This window comes from Petromyzon marinus, chromosome 18, assembly GCF_048934315.1.
Source record: "Petromyzon marinus isolate PM22_M1 ecotype Great Lakes invasive population chromosome 18, UKy_Petmar_22M1.pri1.0, whole genome shotgun sequence".
NCBI lineage: Eukaryota > Metazoa > Chordata > Hyperoartia > Petromyzontiformes > Petromyzontidae > Petromyzon > Petromyzon marinus.
The window spans coordinates 1,388,861-1,395,397 of NC_133684.1; positions in this window are offsets into that span (position 1 = coordinate 1,388,861).

Genomic DNA, 6,537 nt, shown 5'->3' on the forward strand with positions numbered 1-6,537 from the left:
TTAATACATTAATAAACCAACGAGGGAAGAGACCCTGCAAGAGCAAGATGACAGCGCTGAACAAAGTTATAGAATCACTTCGACGAGAACTAAAATAATGGAAACTCAGAACAAAAGACACAGATAACGCCATGCAAATACGATCACGTTGAACTCCCCTGCATCAATTGCATGCGCATTTGTGACCTGATTAACACTTCACGGCGATTAACCTTCCCTCGTTTTCATCTGTCACGCTCACGATGCTTACACGTGTTTTAGCGCCGCATTGCGTACACACAAACAAACATTGACCAAAATCCTGCTTAAAATTAGATCACTTTCCCATGACCACGCCAGAGATACATTCGCGTGCGTTCGTGATATGTGGCACCCACGAGTGTAAAGTTTACCGACCTCGTTATTTTATTTTCATTTGCGGTCCTTCGATAACGCGGCGCTGCCACGCTGCTCTAGACACGCAGCAATGGTGACAGCAGTACAGAGCTCAAGTTGCTGGGTCACGGTACAGCCCAACAATGGCTTTTAGGGTTACACTTAGTGGCAAATCAACAGGCGGTACTACCCGAACACACACACACAGCAGTGAGAACTACACACACACAGCAGTGAGAACTACACACACACACAGTGAGAACTACACACACACCAGTGAGAACTACACACACACACAGTGAGTACTACACACACAGTGAGAACTACACACACACAGTGAGAACTACACACACACAGTGAGAACTACACACACACACACAGTGAGAACTACACACACACAGTGAGAACTACACACACAGTGAGAACTACACACACACAGTGACAAATACACACACACAGTGAGAACTACACACACACAGTGAGAACTACACACACACAGTGAGAACTACACACACACACAGTGAGAACTACACACACAGTGAGAACTACACACACAGTGAGAACTACACACACAGTGAGAACTACACACACACACAGTGAGAACTACACACACACACCAGTGAGAACTACACACACACACAGTGAGAACTACACACACAGTGAGAACTACACACACAGTGAGAACTACACACACACACGCACAGTGAGAACTACACACACACAGTGAGAACTACACACACACCAGTGTGAACTACACACACACACAGTGACAACTACACACACACAGTGAGAACTACACACACAGTGAGAACTACTACACACACAGTGAGAACTACACACACAGTGAGAACTACACACACACAGTGAGAACTACACACACACAGTGACAACTACACACACAGTGAGAACTACTACACACACACAGTGAGAACTACACACACACAGTGACAACTACACACACAGTGAGAACTACACACACACACAGTGAGAACTACACACACAGTGACAACTACACACACACAGTGAGAACTACACACACAGTGAGTACTACACACACACCAGTGAGAACTACACACACAGTGAGAACTACACACACAGTGACAACTACACACACACAGTGAGAACTACACACACACACAGTGAGAACTACACACACACAGTGAGAACTACACACACAGTGAGAACTACACACACAGTGAGAACTACACACACAGTGAGAACTACACACACACAGTGAGAACTACACACACACAGTGAGAACTACACACACAGTGAGAACTACACACACACAGTGAGAACTACACACACAGTGAGAACTACACACACACAGTGAGAACTATACACACACAGTGAGAACTACACACACAGTGAGAACTACACACACACACCAGTGAGAACTACACACACAGTGACAACTACACACACAGTGAGAACTACACACACACACAGTGACAACTACACACACAGTGAGTACTACACACACACACAGTGACAACTACACACACACAGTGAGAACTACACACACAGTGACAACTACACACACACAGTGAGAACTACACACACACAGTGAGAACTACACACACACAGTGAGAACTACACACACAGTGAGAACTACACACACACACAGTGAGAACTACACACACACAGTGAGAACTACACACACAGTGAGAACTACACACACAGTGAGAACTACACACACACACACAGTGAGAACTACACACACACACAGTGAGAACTACACACACACACAGTGAGAACTACACACACACACCAGTGAGAACTACACACACAGTGAGAACTACACACACACACCAGTGAGAACTACACACACACACCAGTGAGGCCTAAAGCACCCCATCGTGCACAGCACAGGAACAAGCAGCCTCAGGAATTCTCGCAGAGGCTTTGGCCATTGACTTCTCCCGCATCGGTTTCCTCCCAGTGGACCGGCATGAAAGCCTTTCTGGTGACCCACTCATGAACTCCAGATTCCTTGAACGCTACAAATGTACCAAATGAATGCAACAACTGTTTTGTCTAAGGGTGTGCTTATCCAGCAGCAGCTGTGTTTAGAATACTATCCTCATTCCACTATGCCGCAGAAAAAGACTGCATGCTTGTTGTTTCCCCGCACTTGCATTTTCAGACGTGTCGGCTTATGAACCCGTTCGAGGCATCAGCTCTTCCTACCGTCACCCAACCATCTGAAAACATTCACCGGAACTTCCCTCTGGAGTTGTGCATGACTGTAACGTTTCGATCTCCTGTTGTGTGTCCTGGGTTGTAACCACACGGTTATCGGCGTGACGTTACGAAGTCTCGACGCCACGGTGCTGGGAGCCAGGCGTTTGGGGAAAGTCGGTTCCTGAATCAGGTCCCAGCACGTCAATTGAAGCGTCGGACAACCATGCCGAACGACACGCGGTAAAGCCCGAGAGCCACACTGTGAAGCTGAGCTGTGCAGAACAGCACAGAACCAGCGCAGCAGAAATGTCTCTTAAGTGAAATGCTGTTTTGGTTGGAGGGATACATAAATAAACTGCTTAAGTGGTATTCACTGATACATCATCTTTAACATAACATAATGCTGCACCATACTCTTTGCAGTCACGAAAGCTTCAAATCGAGAAATAATGCTGCACCACCACAGGATGAATATTGTGTGCGGTGCTTCGTTTTTAAAGCAGCTCTGTAGACGTATCTAAGAACATTCCACGCGAGACTTTTACAACTTCTTATCATCGAACTGCAGACGCCAGTGTTTCACACGGTGGAGATCATTCCACACACTCTATGCCTCCTGTGGAAACTAACTGTGGCCGCAGGAGAAAACCGCTGTTATAGCATTGATATGGCAACATTGATTCATTACACGTCCACTATTTATAATTTATTTGAAACATTTTCCACTATTTTTGAGACCACGTATGATTTCAGATCTCACGCAGAGAAGTGCAACCTCTCGTGTTAAGAAAACGGCCCACGGAAGCAGATATCAGAGAGCTACCTTCGAGATTGCTTCAAGTGACCTCTTGCAGTGGCAACATTGACTGAGGTGTGTGTATTAATGTCCAGTTGCTTGATAGGTGCTCGCTAACAGTCTGTGCAAGGCTATGCTGGGGATCTTTGTTGTTGCTTTTGCTTGCCAAACGTATTAACGAGCGCGTCCTGTCGGCCTTCATCAGTCGGCGGGGCATCACGGAGCGGCATTCAGCTCACCAGGTGGCGCCACTGCACCGAAGTTGCCGCTATCGTTGGGGGAAAGAACCCGAAATTGTGTAAACGAGAAATACTGTAAACGCCACAAAGGAAATACAAAAAAAATCATTTTATAATTCTGCTCATTCCCCCCCCCCTCCACCTTGTCCACTATAACGCACCAGCTCAACGCGCATGACTTATATCCATGGAATGTGTCATTGTGTGACTTGTCTGGGCTATCTCTCAAGGACAGTTGCGTAAAATGTGTTGGTGTTTTGATTCACTTTGTTCAGAACTGCGTAGCAGGCGATGTGGGTTGTTGTTTTTATAAACTGAATATGCATATTTGTGCTGTGTACGAGGCATAATAGCATCGCCAGTGAGCTCGCTACGCAGACAAAAGAGTGGACTGCTGTTCGCTCCTGCGTTCGCACGCCACACGGGTGGATGGCCAGCCAACAGCACGTCTCCCCTGTGCCCATGTTTAGACATCACCCCGGGGACTCATTTCATACCGAGTCGACCTACGGAAGGCCCAGGACCGAGTCGGATTATTGGCTCACTGCTGCTCTTTGGTTCGTGAGCGAGGGACTCGAACTCTGCTCGCCGGGTCCCCAGCGGAGCGCTGACTGCTCCCCAGACCGGAGGACGCCTCCGTAGGGGAAGTGGAGACACCACAGACAGGAGAAGTCAGAGCAACACTCAGGCGTAGGAACGTAGCGGTCACAACCATCTTCATCCTCGCGTGGGGCTACATTTTCACGTTTCTCTTGTCACGTTCCCGGTAAACAACACGTGTTCAAGGCGCAGCCCTGCAGATTGCCTGCTCACGGCCACTGCTGGCCGATAAGAGAGACTCCCAGTACGAGGAGCTCGTGAGAGGCCTCTCCAAAAGGGCATTTTGGCTTTACTCTTCTACGTCGGCCAGATGTCTCGAAAGGAGATGAGGAGTACCCTCGCTTTACCCCGCCACACACGACCTGCCGATTGACTTCACTGCGGGGTCTGTCCCCATATTGCCGGCTGAATTGACACAACGGGAGATTTAACAGACTGGCACCACACACTGTGTGTGTGTTCAACTTATTTCGCACGTTCCCATGCCGGGAGATCGAGTGTGCTTCACGTGTCCACCGCAGCAGCAGCAGCAGCATAGTCGTCTTCTCTAGTACTGCAGTTTAAAATGCTGACTTGACAAGCGGAGAAGAGCTGTTGTCTGATTATCATTGGAGGATGATCAATATAAACGTGAAAGGATGGCACAGGCAGGATTCAATTTGCCCACTTTTAGGAAGCCTCTGGAATTACATTTTCAAACACTAAAAACACCCCCCCACCCCCCGAACAAAAGGCAAAATCAATCCCTCCTCAAGCAACTGTTGGCACATCGGTGGTCTCAGGGCGGGCAGCTGGGGTGTGAGGAGACTTACAAATTAGCCACGGGACCATTCCTTATTTGGCGAGGGAGTGAAAAACATTGCAGCACCATACAGTATGCAAAAACTTACAAAAATGTGGAACAGGAAAGGGCTTTGAGGCTATCAGGGCCTGCAGTGCGGCGAACCAAAAACCAGATGCCGATACTTCCCTCCGGGTAGCAAAAAGTGGAAATAAAAAAACGTGAATGCGCTCGAAGCCAAATTGAGCCCTCAATTGTGCTCGAGAAAATAGTGATCAGATAGTTAAGCCATTTACTGCGGGCTATCTGTGCGTGTGGTAGCCAACAGAATTATGGATAAAGAAGTATTTTTTATTAAACAAATGCACGTCAATAAATTACAGTAATGTATTTGTGCAGAATATAAGTAACAAAATAAGCAAATATAAATAACGCCTCCTTACGAAATGTGTCTCTCCACATGACAAAATTAAGTATGTTTACACCAGGTTAGCAGTACAGTTTTCTGGGGAGTGCATCTTTTCAGCGGCAATGTTCCAGATAAAAATTCACATTCGACATATCAGCAGTCCGAATTGCATAAACTGATACTGGTGAAATGGATGATATTTAAAGGCAAGGAAATGGGTATTTTTTTTACAAATAGGTAATAAAAAATACAGCATGGATTTATAAAAGTCCCTCATGAAAGCCACCCTTACAATACATGAAAAAAAGTCTTAATTTTGTTTAACATCATGCAAAGCGGCTGTGGGATCCGCAAAGTGATTTTCAATCCTCAGAGGACGTGCCATGAGCTTTTTAAGGCCGCATTCCACACAACAACAATAGGCTCCTTCCTAATGCGGTTCCCTCGCTCTGACTCATTCCCGCCACCCGTGAGACACGTGACGACTCTTTACAAAATGTTGGTCACTCGTGGCCACGAGAATAAAATGGCTTCTCTTTAACCAACTGCATGGAGAAACATCAGTGAATGGGTTTTTTGTCATGTCCTGAATATTTTTTGTTGTTGAGTTGCGTTTATCGTTTACGAATGGAATTTAATTTAAACAAAAGAGTAAAGATTCAGGACATGACAAAAGCCATATCATGTTACAATTCACCTTCGATTAAAGAATGGATTTTTGCATCTAGCCAGTGATACAAGGACATTGTAAATTTGACAAATTCTAAAAGCCCAATGAGAAAGTGTTAAGGAAGGCAAGTTTATACTTCTGAGATCATACACCAGAACAGAATCTAAAAAAGTTACAGACAACTGGTAATTTTAGGCAAGCATGTCAGTGAAGATTAGATGCTAAACTAATTAATGTGAGTGACACTTAACAGTCAGCACTTAAATTAACCGTATAATTCAATTACAGTGTCCAGGATTTAAGCAGCAACACATAGAATCTTGAAATGTGAATTTTAACAAATCTGATTATTATTTACTGTAATTATTATTTACCCAGGGAATCCAATAGGCTCCTCAGTTCTCGCAGTTGGGGTGGCGACACAATGTATGAATCCCAATTTAGTCATTTGCGGGTGACTTTTTTTGTTAGATATGCGAATGT